This window comes from Fukomys damarensis, unplaced genomic scaffold (genome assembly GCF_012274545.1).
Source record: "Fukomys damarensis isolate Sample0158 unplaced genomic scaffold, DMR_v1.0_HiC HiC_scaffold_15, whole genome shotgun sequence".
Lineage (NCBI taxonomy): Eukaryota > Metazoa > Chordata > Mammalia > Rodentia > Bathyergidae > Fukomys > Fukomys damarensis.
This window is the reverse complement of record NW_022900927.1, coordinates 30685071-30698898: the sequence shown is the minus strand read 5'-3', so window position 1 is coordinate 30698898 and position 13828 is coordinate 30685071.

Below are 13828 nucleotides of genomic sequence, written 5' to 3'. Positions count from 1 at the left end.
ATTCAGCTCAAGTATAAGTAACAAACTGTCCTGTTGGCAAAATCCCTCATAATCAGAGTCCTGAAGATCATCTCATCTGTCCTTCAGTTCAGATTTAAACATCATATCATAATTCATCTAGGGCTCCCGGGAATGGGGATGTGGGACTGACTTTTCCAGACTATTCCACTTGCAGTCCCCCACCCCACTGCTTTCTCTGCCAGGGGTAGCAATCATTCTGGAGTCCAGGGAAGTATCACCTTGCTATTTCATTGTATGTTAGAAAGCACCTCTCTGAAAAACCTTCTCACTCAGTGGCCTCAGGTACAGACGTCATGCCAGATCTGTCCAAATTCACTGCTGGGGGCAGAGGTGGAAATGAGCTTCAGATTTTGCTGATGAAGGAGACGAAAGGCAGAAATCCTCACCATGCTTTGGCCTCAAAAAGAAGTATCTAAAGTTCAGTCATGCTCTTTTCACTGAGAAAATAAGCCTCCAGCTTTTTTATTCACATAATTATTCTAAAACAATGGACAACTCCATCTCAGCCTAGATTTATATTTCAAAAATGCCTCTTTTTTCGTCTTACCTCCATGGTGCAGACTTGCCAGGAAAGGGAAAGGAAACCCATGTTTGTTTTTCAGAAGAGTTTCTCCTTCATTTTTGAAAACCTTGCTTTCTTCTCCTTTACCTGGTTCCCTGAAGTCCCATATCTTATCAGCAGGGGAAATAAGAATAGATTAAGGAAACTCTGAGAATAATGAGAAATAATGCTTATAGTCCCAGAATCTCTATTGATTGAACACTGCTGGGGATATTAATCACAAGGGTTTATTTTCCAAAGAACATCAGAGCACATATGGAAGTTAAATAAAAATAAGAGGGTTGAAATCAACTGACATTTTCCAGAGAATTCCTGAATACAATTAATAAGATGTTATACACAGAGGCACAGAGAAACTTTGATTCTGGTTGGCTGAAACAAAGGCTTAAAAAATAAGTATCAAAATTTACTTCACATAGTTTGTTTTTTATTAACTGCCCTGTCTTGTGTGGCTCCACACATACCACTGATATCTGCCTTCTTTGTATTTGTTTCACTTGATTTGTTTTCATCTGTACTAAATAGACAAGTGACTATTTAAAAAAAATTGACACTACATAATTCTGACAGCCTACGTTAGTCTAAGCCCTAAGAAAGGAGGCTATTTGCCATGGGAGGCAAGAATGAAGAGACCACATCTTTCGTGAGATATACTCTTATTAGGTGACTCTTTCCAAAGAGCCAAGGTCAAAATGAACTCTGGATTAGGCTCTCCCATGACAAGAAGGAGATATTTATTTGGATACCTTCTTTGTTAGGAAGACGGTTGCTAGACAGTGCAAAGGAAGAGAAAGGAAGTGACTTCAACCTTTTGCTTATCTGTAAAAAGCAGTGATTATTCCCTGTAGTTTGGTACAGCCAGCCTGTCAAGAGTCATGGAGTGAGGCCAAATTGAGGCAAGAGAAGGGAAAGAGCCAAGTGTCAACTCTACAGCTCCTTCCATCAGTTCCTCTTCTCTTGTGTTTCTGCTGCTCCCTGCCCTCCAGGTACCCATGAACCTCTAGTGAATCACCAAGTACTATGACAGCCCCAACTCTCTTTGAGCAATTTAACCTGGGTTTTATGAGTTATCTTAACCCCAGGACTTTAGAGTGACACCTTATTTTAGATAGAGTCTTTGTAGAAGTAATCAAATTAAAATGAAATCATTAGAATGGGCTCTAACCAATAAAACTAGTATCTCTATAAAAAGGGGAGAATCGGAGACAGATACATATATAGGGTTCAAAACATGATGCAAACACAGGGGAACCATTGGCAAATCAAGAACAAAAATCCTGGAATAGAATCAGTGCTGTTGACTTTTTTATTTCCAGCTTCCAGATCTGTGAAATAGTCTATTTCTGTTGTTTAAACCGCTCATGGGCAGTACTTTCTTATGGCAAACCTAGCAGCCTGGAGCACTGGGCTAACTAGTTCCATTTGCTATATACATTTGGTTCACAAAGAGTGACCCTGAAACATGAGGGAACCTCAGAATTCTTACCAGGTTCCTTAAGGTTTATATAGTTATCTTGTCCTTCACTTAAAGCCACATAAACCTGCCATGTGACTGACACACAGCTCGCTAAGTGACTGTCCTTTGCGTTCCTTCCTGGGTTTAACTTTCATCACTCTATTTCCTCATGCTATTCTAGCTACTTATTTCCTGCAGGGAAACCTGTTCTCTCACCTCAGAACTCTTGTACATGATCTTCTCTCTTCCTAAAAATATTCCAGCTTATGCCAAGATCTGGCCAACGCCACGTATACTTCAGGCACTCAGATGTGCCAAGTCGCCACATCACAGCGCAAGGTCCCTCTGAACTCCTTCTTCACATGTGACTCCACAGTGCCAAGTTCTCACTGCTGTTATATCAGGAAGCAGACTCTTTAGTGTCTGCCTCCCTACTTGATTACCTCACCCATTAGACTAGGGCAGGGGTCCTTCCACTTTCAACTTCAAATTTGTAGCACAGTGGGTATCACAAAATTCAGTTTCACCCATTATAACAGTACACCAAAACTTTGTTTTCAAGAATTTCTTTAACTCATCAATATGAAATGACTACATTGGAAAGCCATGTTTTTATGTTTAAAGAATGGTCCTCAACCTCAAAAGCTTGGGAATCTTTACTCTAACCCAGATGTCCCACAGAGGGCCTAATCCAACAAGAGATGGATTAGCTTGGCCAGACCAGTGCTCCAGATGTCTCTGGAAGCAAACACCCCTCCCTGGGTGTGGGCTGTGTGGGTGCTGCAGGTTCTCCATTCCCACTGTCTTGTACTTGCACCTTTTCTCATAATGCTGACTCTGCAAATTAGGTTCCTTGAAAGTGTTCTGAGTGTCTTCATCAAAACGTACTTTCTTGACATTACCTCTACCCAAACTTACTAATCTAATGCTAAACAAATGTTCAGTTGGTCTCCTTTTTCCAGAGAAAAACCCATTTTGTACTCAAAACATGTGAGGGGGATTATTTAAAGTGCAAGTGGGCAAGATTTTTCTTGTAAATCTGCAAACAAAACACTCAAAGGGATGAAAAGCCATTTCTCACCAAGAGTTTTCCCTGTCTTACGGAAGATGGACAATGTCTAACAAACAATTAATTAATTTCCATCTCCCTTTCCTTCCTTCTCTGGATCCTTCCAAAGACACTATAGAGCAGGTCTGTCAACTCAAGGGGCAGTGTGGAGGTGAGGGGTGGAAAAAGACACATCATTCCCAGTCAGAACTGTCAATCTCTAGGCAACAGAACACTAAGTCACCGATAATACAGGATAAAATGTTGCTGTTTCAATTTTCTTTCTCATCTTTTAAAACAATTTGAGAAAAGTGAAAAGGCAGTTTCATCTTAGAATATGCCTGGATTGTTCTGGATTCATGCTGTGTTAAGGCTTAAATCAAATAAAATTGCTTAGCAGATTTATTTGGGAAACAAGAAAGAAGAAATGTGCTATATCACTTAGACTGACAACCAGGACACAAAATGCAGTGTCCTTCTAGGTGGAAGGAAAACCTCTACAAGAAGAATCTGTTTGCTATGGCTGAAATCTCTCTTGAGGTTCATTCTTTTTTTTTTTCTTTCTATTTTTGAGGTATGTGATTGAACTCAGGACCATTCGCTTGTGAGGCAGGCACGATGCCACTGAGTTAAATACCTGTCCCTTAAGGTCCATTCTTGACTCCCCAGTACTCTTCTGTATAAACTTCTAAAAGAAACAATTTCAGTGTCCTCCAAAAACCCTTGTTCAAGCATCAAATGCAGTTTCCCTTCTGATCCTTATTATGAGCTTGTTTTCAAGGCTGACACATTTCTGTCCATAGTTACCCTTTCTTTCCTCCTCTTAGCCAGCTTTTAGCCCAATATGCCAATCGTCCCACCCTTCCATGACTTCAGACTTTAAACATCTTAACCAACAGTGAAGAATTCTTTGGAGAGTTTATAATCTCTTCCTTTCCCCCAACCAGCTCACAGGGTAGCGATTTCCTCAAAGAATTCCAACAAATTAGTTAGGCACGACTCCCCTTCCTGAAATGATGTTAGCTGTCTTTAATCAAGCTTGCTTTTCCAACTGTTCTTGATTTGATACCTTAAAGTAGTTAGAGTATTCTTTCCTAACTAAAGCTAGACTGCTTATCTTCTTATTCCCAGCATACCCACAAACACTGACAGTGTTTCAGGGAGAGAGGTTGTGGGATGAAGAAAGAAAGGACACTTCAAATTTTTTAATTTATCCTAATCTTTTCATAGACAGACATCTTGCTGTTTTTAAGTCCAAAGATAAATATTTAAAATCAGAATCCTGGAGAAAGATATCTCAGTTGTGACACTTTAAAAATGTTAATATTTCCTCTATACATTTGAACAAGCTTTTAAAGTAGGACTATATTAATTATTTGATGACAGTGGTGTGAAATTCCTACACAAATCATAGCTGGTATTTGCTTGACGTCAGCAGTGCCAAATCTCAATCCCTGAAGTTAAAAGGTTAGGTTATAAATATCCACTATTAAGTAACTATAAAATATTTGCCCAAAGGCTTTGCTAGTTTAAAGCTTTCCATTATACATATATACAGATATGTATATTCTTGTAGCTATGTATATTTTAAGATACATATGTATTTCCACAACACCTCATGTGTGGTCATGATATCCATCACATAAACTTCTTCATTTTCCAAACCCAGGGATACAATTTCAACCCATATATAAACTGACTTTATACTGCACATATGCACCATACTGGGCTCTACCACACGGATGGCATCATTATTTCCACACAGTCTGATTCACAGTACAAACCCAGGAGAGTGTCTCCAGGAAAAGACTATTTAGGACCAGGTTTCCAATTTGAGACTCTCCATGGGAATTGCCAGAATAACTCTAATACTTCAAGGGGAAAAAAGCGAAGAAGGACTGAAAACCAGAACCAAAACCAAACAAAAGGAGCAGCATTAAAAAGTTATGTGATGAAGTGGGATGCTGTAAAGTTTTTATGATGACTTGTTTGGAAAGAGTTTCCTTAACAAATGCAGTCATCTTCTATTCAAATGCAAAGCAATAAGGCATTTTATAGTGCACTATCACATGCCATAATGTGTACAGAATGCTGAAGCCCAATCAGATCTTGGAAAAGAATGTTTTGTTTGCTCTTTAGGAAAGTCTGTCTTTAAAGAGAGAAAAAAAGAGAAGGAAGAAGCAAGCCTCCTCAGAGTTGTGGGGATGGAGAACTGTCTAGAAATTACATCGATTGAGGAATGGACACAGAAAGGAGAATTATCTCTTTTCCTGGAAAAGGGAAAACTAGTGAGTGGAAATGAGAACTGGCATCACATATTTTAGGGATAATTATGTAGAAAAATTGTAAAGTTGCAGTGTAAAGTCATAAAGGTCAGAACTAGAGCTAGTGGAGAAAATATTGGGGTGAAGAATGGAGGTTAAGCTTCATTGTATCAACTTGATTGGCTTGGGAACCAGTGAAGGGATTAATAAAGTCCGGCTTGGGGTGTCTTTGTGCACCATGGAGGCATGACTTTGGATACTGTATCTGGTCCCTGGCCTCTTCCTCTCTGGTGCCGTTTTGCTGCTCTGCTTCTCTTCTACCATGAGCTAAGTATCTTTGCTCCCCCATGCCGTATGGTACTTTTTGTTACGTTTCTTCCTTGACACTAGCCCACTATGAACCAAATCTCCCAAAACCATGAGTCACATTAAACCTTTGTTATTTTATTGTTGTTTTTTTCGTACTAGAGATCGAACTCAGGCCCTTGCACTTGCGAGGCAGGCAGCAGAACCACTGAGTGAAATCCCCAGCCCAAACCTTTGTTACTTTAAATTGTGAGTTTCAGACATAATATCTCAGCAATAGAAAAGTTGAATATTGCAGAGGTAGATTTGACTTAATAAAGAACCTTCTGATAGGACAGCTTCTCGACAAAGGAATGCTTTGTGTTGGAAATTATTGAGTTTTCCGAGTCTAAAAGATCAAGCAGAGACCCAAATACCACCTATCAGGAAGGTGACACCATGCTATAATTTTGATTTTGAATGTCTCCCATTGTCTATATGTTAAAGCTTGGTCCCTAGGGTGGTGCTACTGCAAAGCCCTGGGACTCTGAGAGATGCTCCCTAACAGGATGTCTTCAGGTTAGTGAGGGTGTGCCCTTGAGGGGAGCCTTGCAGTCCTTTCTTGCCTTCTGCTCTGTCTTTTGTTTCCTAGCCATCAGGTGAGCAGGTTTGCTTTGCCACACCTTCCCGCCATGATAGCTTGCTTACCACACAGGCCCTAAGTAACAGGGCCAACTGATCGTGATCTAGAATATCCAAAGCTGTGAAGCAAAAATAGAACTTTTCCCTTTACAGGTTAATTACCTCAGACATTTCTTATAATAGAAAGGCAACTTACACACAGAGGTATGGATTTCTGTATCATATGGACTCCATTTAAAATGAATTCTATGATTCCTCCCTTGTTTCAGTGTGTATGATTCTAAGATTTCCTTAACATCCCAAATCAACAATTAGAGACATTTCAGATCCATTGCAAATCTCAGTGTGCTTCTGAATACAGTTTTCACTTAAATAATTAAAATATATAAATTTGACCTCATTGTTTAATGATCTTTATGAAGAAAATGGTTTCTTTAAAAAAAAAAAAAAAGGAAATAGAAGCAAAAGCTTTTGTAAAATCTCAAGTTTGGAGCACAGAGTTTTTCTGCTGTTTATTCATGATTCATTTTCTCAATACTATCAGGTAAGGAGCAACAATACGATGAAAAGGCATCATGCAGAAATTCCAGAAAGTTTAAAAAAATCAGAGCTGTAAAATTCTGAACAAAAACTTGATGTAAAATTTATTAGTAGGTGCTTTTCCTTCCACATTATCACCTCTGATTCCTTTTCTTTTTTCAGAGTCTCTCATTCACTAAAGTTCCTTTTTTCTTTGGCCAACTCCTCTTAATTTTCACTCCTTATTCTTCCTGGGTTGTGTTCTTACCTCCCCTTGCATATTTTCCTTCTGAGGCAAAAAAAAAAAAAAAAAAAAGCTATTCTTATAGCTCTCCCCTTAATAGGAGAGACCACATGGGCTTTCTAAAGGGATAAGGAGTAAGAAAGTCAGAGAATTACTGTGCTAGTCTCATTATCTCTTTCCTTGTTTATCGTTAGACTTGCCAAAAAAATTGCCCAGAAACAGATTTCCTGCACCATCATTTAAATGGATTCTAGTTTTCTTCTATTTTCTTGCCAAACTTACCTCATGATACAGGAGAATCTGAGACAGAAGAGGGCAATGTAATAAGTCCAGGATGAATTTTATCCTTGCTCATAGTCCCCAAAGGCCTGACAATCTATATTTCATGCCCTTCTACTCACCACAGAAAGCTGGCCTGGCTGCTGTGTGCTGTGAAGGGAATGTACACCGAAAGCAAAGGTAAACTCTGTTCATTAGCATTTCTAGGACACTCTACATTGGTCAATGTCATATTACTCAGTCTAGACAGGAGTCTTCCTGTGCACGATGTTTCCACACATTTTCCTCTCTCTACTTACTTTTGTTTTGGAGTTTCCTTTTTGGTCACTAAACTTTCCCTCTTGCATGGGATTCCAGTTGTTAAGTTTCATGAGAATACATTTCAACAAGAGATTTTATGAAGAGAGCATCTTGCACACAAAGTATAAAGACACAGTGCAGCTTTCTTTTAAATGTTTCATTAAATGGAAGTATATTATGAAATAAATTATTAAATATGACCAGCACATGACTCTATTTAAAGGAAAAGATATTTCATTCACTGCATGGAGGAGCAGGGGGTGGTTCATTAAGCACACCAGGCTACCACTATTTACGAAGACATTAAAGTAACAGATCACGAAGCATGTGCTTTGTAGTATCACCTGTTTTACGTTTATCATCTCATTTGTTTCTCACACAAACTTATGAGACGATACTATTTTTTTTTTAATCCTGAGAGTTAAAAAAATGAAATTTAGAAGAAAGATTTGTCCAGTGTCATGTCAAGTCTTTAAACTATTTAAACCCACATCCTCTGGACTCCAGAATCTATTCTCTGAACCAGCATTCCCATCTTGCTTTAGGTATTTCTTCTACATAAAAGAGGCTATATGCATTGTGAGTCGTTTCTTCTGACTGTTTCTCCATTTTGGGTAGAGACAGTCTTTCCGTATTTGTGACTTTGGCATAAAGCCCAAGCACGTGGCGTTCCCTATTATGTGGCAACTTCTGGAAATGTTGACGGAGCCCTCATTCAGACTTCAGTCCATTTGCACTGCTCTTCCTGAAGCAGGCTCCTCCTGAACTCTGTAAAGTGAGTGTCGGGGAACAAGAGTAGCAGCAAAGCGTCCGTTTCTCACTGAAAGTGCAGCTGTCCACTGAGTTCACACAGTAACTCGAGTAGGTGTGTTACTTAATACACCACGAGAAAATGCCCACCCCGAGAGTCTAAAATTGTGGATTTAATAGGCCTCCTGCTGCTGCTCGGCTGCCTTCCAAGGGCCGGCTGACTTGCTTCCTCTGCCAGCAGGACCTTCTGTCAGAGACTCTGGGGGACTGTGGTTGTTGATCTGTAGTGAGAGGTGACAGGTGGCCACTCTGCAATCATGGGATGTTAAAATTGATATTAAATTTTTTTTCAAAAAGGTAACTACAGATCAGGAAAAGAAAGAAAACTCTTTGCTCCTCGTCCTAATGTTTCAGTGCCTTTGGAGAAGGGGTGCTGGCTCCCTTCCAGCTTTCCACACTCGGAGACTTAAGTCCTCCAAAGACTCATTCTGGGAAGACCTTGGTATGAGGACACATTGGTGATGCTCAAGCTGGGCCTTCCAGAGCTTTGCTTCTCTGGGACCTCTCATCCAACTAAGGCTCCCCATCAGCCTCAAGGAGACAGCCCTACCAGGAGCAGAACTGCTGCTTTTACAAAGGCTATTGCCTCCCCATCCCCTCAAAAATAGCAAGAAGCCACTACAAATGGTCATGCAAGAGGCAAAAGGCTTTTAAAATTTTTTGACCCAAAGCATAGCAAACATTAGTCAATGATAGAATAGTGGAAGTAGGAAGTTCCTTGGTCTATCAGAAGTGCTTGCTTCATAAACTCTGAGAACTGAACCAGTCTTCTAAGAAAATTAATCTCCTAGAGACAGGAGATAGGTCATGTTTTTGTCAGAGAGAAATGAGAGATATTTTAGTTAAAACATCTATCATATGATTTATATCAGTGGCTATGGTTTTGTTCTTTTACCAGTTTTCTGCATTTAAATGGAAATAGCTGCTTCTTGGGTCTCAGCTATGTTACTTTTTATGCTGTGGTCTCTCAGGATATTCCTAAGATACTTTATGAATGTTCCGGAGACTAGGTGACCATTGCATGGACTCCTTTTTGAAATGCTTTCTTAAAGAACAAAATGAGGCTCAATCACTTGTCTTAGTAGTTGACATCTATTAACACTACTGTGTTCAAGTAGATACTTGTTACTCTTTTTTGGTTGTGCAAATAAACGTCTGGACTCCTCACCTATGTTTGGAGACTTTTCCACTTTAGGATTCATGGTGGAAGGTCATATTATCAAAGAGTAGGGAAGCTTAACATACTGCATACTCCTCTTTTTTTCCAAATTTCTTCAGAGCTCAGATCTAAGTATATGACACAGGGTCCTCCAGTAATGCAAAACCATTACAGAATTCAGATCTGGAAGTCACGATGCAAGGAGTATAGATGGCAAGGAAGACTTAGGTAGAGGTAGCAGTGACAGGGCAATCGAAGTCCTGCGATGCACAGTCTCCAGTGCTCAGAGTTAAAGGCTGCAGAGAAGCCAGCTGAACAGTCCAGGTGTCATAGCTATGTGCTCAGATTATAGACATGTGCCAGTATGCCCAGTTGTAATAAAATTAATATTGATAAATGATCTAATTTTTTAAAATAACAAAATATCATCTTAAATTTTAAAACTACACTAGTATCATTTTCTGGACTTTAAAAAGAGTACATTGTGAACATAATGCGCACATACAGTCATGCACGTGTAGCATTCCACACACAATATACATGCTCTGCAGCCTAGATGTGTAGTAGGTTCTGCCATCTAGCCTACTCTCTATGATGTTTGTGCAATGGCAGAATCACTTAAGGATGCATTTCTCAGAAGACAACATTGTTGTTAGGCAATGAGTGACTGTTTACAGGCACACAAAGATATATGTACAGAAATATAAGCAGTTACATTTATGCATGTGTGTTTATGTCTGTCTGCTATTGTTTGAATTTCAAATGTCCTCCAAAAGCACATATAATAAAGGTTTTGTTCCAGGAAAGTGCTACTGGGAGAAAGCAGACCTTTAAGAGGTTAAGGCCTAGTGGGGTGTCTTAAATGACTGAGGACCTGGCCTAGAAAATAAAAATAGGAACCAGCCTCTTCCTCTTTTTCTCTTTTGTTTCCTGCGGTGAGCACTTTTTCTCTGCCACGTGCTCCCTACCCCTGCTACCTGTCACCCCAGAAGAGGCCAGAAAGCAATTAATTCCTCCTGAGCATGCACTGGAACCTCTAAAACCATTAGCCAAAATAAGCCTTTTCTTTTTATAAGCTGATTATCTCAGGTATTTGTAATAGTGACAGAAAACTCATTAAAATATTGTCAAAGACACACAATTCAATGTTATGTTTGTGACTGGAAGCCAGTGGCCTCTGATGCCTAGCTTTAAATTTCTTCCTGTAGTTCTTAGACCACCCTCCATCTCCATAACTCAATTGGTTTCTGTTCACTACCTCTTTCTTAAAGAATATATTTTATTTTTATCAAGCAGAATAACATTCTTCTCCTTTCCCAACCAATTTCAGGTGTGCTAATCAGGGACACAAAGTAGACTAAGACCAACATGTGTGACTCAGCCCACACCAAACATAGGGTGGCATTCATTTTGAAGCAGAAACACTGAACATGAATGAAGTGAGATGTGAAGTTGTTAAAAGGAGAGTGTGCACCATATATCCTCAGGGACATGTGCTGAAATTGTTAAGGAAATCTGGGGCTCTGAAATCCTGGTTCACAAAGCACACACATGTTTTTTTTGCAACAAGAAATTCAATAATGTGGAGGGATCTGAAATAAATTTACCTGGGAATCTCCCTTAACTAGCACTTTTCAAAGTTCGTAGTCAAAGCCCGAGAATGTTTTCAAAGCTCCAAACCTCATAATTACTGCGGGGGACAAACCAAGCCAGGTTCTACCATCTCCATTTTATAGACGAAGCGGTCACTCAGTGAGTTAATGTCAAAGTTGGTGCTAAAATCATGGGCTTTGGCTCCTGTACTTCACTCCTCTTCCTCCACCCATGCCATTTCTTATTGCATCATCTTTTTTTTTTGGTACCGGGGATCGAACTTGGGTCCTTGCGCTTGCGAGGCAGGCCACCGAACCGCTGAGCTAAATCCCCGGCCCTTTACTTATATACACATTTATATTTCTATATTTGATAAACCACAGAAATATACAAAACACATAAAACATTGTTTAATGAATTCAAATCCGAGGAAAATATCAAGAAATTGCCTATATTTTCTTCAGAAAAGAGTGAGTAACCAGACTTCAGATAAGCCAACCATGAGCCTGGGACTCATCTTGGACATTGTCTGCTCCCCTCACCCCCAGTAATGACTGTGCTCACTCCTCTATCCCATGGTAACTCCCAATCAGCTTCCATTGTTCAACTTACACATCTCTTCTCCTGGGAAGCCTCTGTTGTTCTCCATCTGGACCAAAACACCAGCATTTTATGTACTCTGGCTAGTGAACTCCTTCCTCTCTTTATCATTAATTACGTGGGAGTTGGGGTGACTAGTATAGTCTCCTCCCTTATCAGTGGCTTCAGTTATCTGAGGTTAACTTTAACCTGAAAATACTAAATGGAGAATTATAAAAATGCCCAATTCATATGTTTTAAATTCTTTGCCAACCTGAGTAGTGTGATGAAATCTCCAGCCATCCCACTGCTTTCACCACAAGAAATGAGTCATTTCATTGTCTAGAGTAAACATGCTGTGGACACTACCCACACAGCAGGGACTCAGTAGCCAGATGGTTTGCAGACTGACTGTTGTGGTATCCCAATGTTTCTGTTCAAGTGATCCTTATTTTACTTAGTAATAGCTATACAGAGTAGTGATGATGGCAATTTGAATACGACAAGCAGAAGCGATTCCTGTAAGTGAAAAGTTGAAAGACTGTCATGGGTATGGTTAGGAGAAAATACTATATACAGGGCTCCATACTATCTGCAATTTTAGGCATTCATAGGATTCTTGGAGAACAACTCCTATGCATAAGGGGTACTACTTATTTACTATCTATTTTTGTATATCTTTATATTCACAAAGCTAACACAGAGTGAGTTCTCTGTAAGTTTTTACTGAGTGACAACAGGAGAACATAGGGAAGTCATTAATCACAACTAATGGGTCTTCTCATTTGGTATAGTAGAATAAGTAAGATGGGTTCTATAATCAGAGCTCTGTGACCTCCCAGCTGTGTGACTAATCAAGTTACTTAAGCTCCCTGTTGTGCAGTGGCTTCATCAATAAAGTGGTGATAATGCAGTTACCTACCTCACTCAACTTGAGAACCAGTTGAGTTTAAGTGAGCAAAGTTCAAAGGATATTTATTTTTATATAAGAAACATCCCATAATTATTGACAATGGTTATTTTTTATAACTAGTTAGAAAGAATGGGTGTGGATAGAAGCAGGTTTTGGGGTTCAATGGTGGAAAAATGTGGAAGATACAATATAAAGATTTATATTTTCTAGACAATTTAGGAAATGAGATTGAGATCAACTTTGGAGGTCAGAAACTTGAAGAGAGTGATACAAACAAGGCTGATGTGCAGAAATCCAGTCTATCAGTGCCATTGTGGAAGCTGCCTCTCACCACTCTATCAAAGATGCCATCTAGACTCACAAGCCAGCTTGCCTCCAAGCAGGATGAGCAAATTTTGCTAATTCTTCGAAAATTAAGAGGTCAGAAGCATAGTGTGTCTGGTCCTTTAACAAAATAACTGAGTCCACAACATGGAGGTCTGGTGTTTAATGAGTATGCGAATGCACCAGATACACAATTAGGAAATGGCTTTACACTCTGGACAAATTGGGCTCCTTTGCTGTGGTTCTTAGTTTCTTAAAGTTCTGAGATTCTATTGTATCCTCAGGGTGATCAACTGTTTCCTTAATGTGTGCAACTGCAGACATCCTTCCGTTGGGACAGTTGAACCAACTTGTCACTGTGTGATGGATGTTTTCCTATGGCCCTGCTGACGAACATTAAGTTAAGCCTTCACTGCAGCTCCACAGATAGTTGAGACAACAGATGGCCTTTTTTGAAATTCTAGGGAATTGCTGCAATAAGAGGTTCAAAAGAGTGGCATCCATTTGTTGGTGGTTAAAATAGACTAGGCGAATAAAGAACTATTATTGTAATTTATTTGGGAGGATAGTGGCTGATGAGGGCTGAATTGGTGCAAAGGAAGGGAATCTAGGTCCTGTTGCCTTCCTCACATTGCAGGATGTAGGGCTGTAAGGCAAATGAGGGAGTCAGAGTACTTTCGACGTTATCAGCTTCTGTCTACAATGCCTGCACATTGACTGCTGCAGGGGACAAAAATGTCATCTTAACTACACAAACACAACCCCGTGACAGTATAAATGCAACTTCAAGAAGTAGGCAGATGCTTCAATGGATACATTAATACTTATAA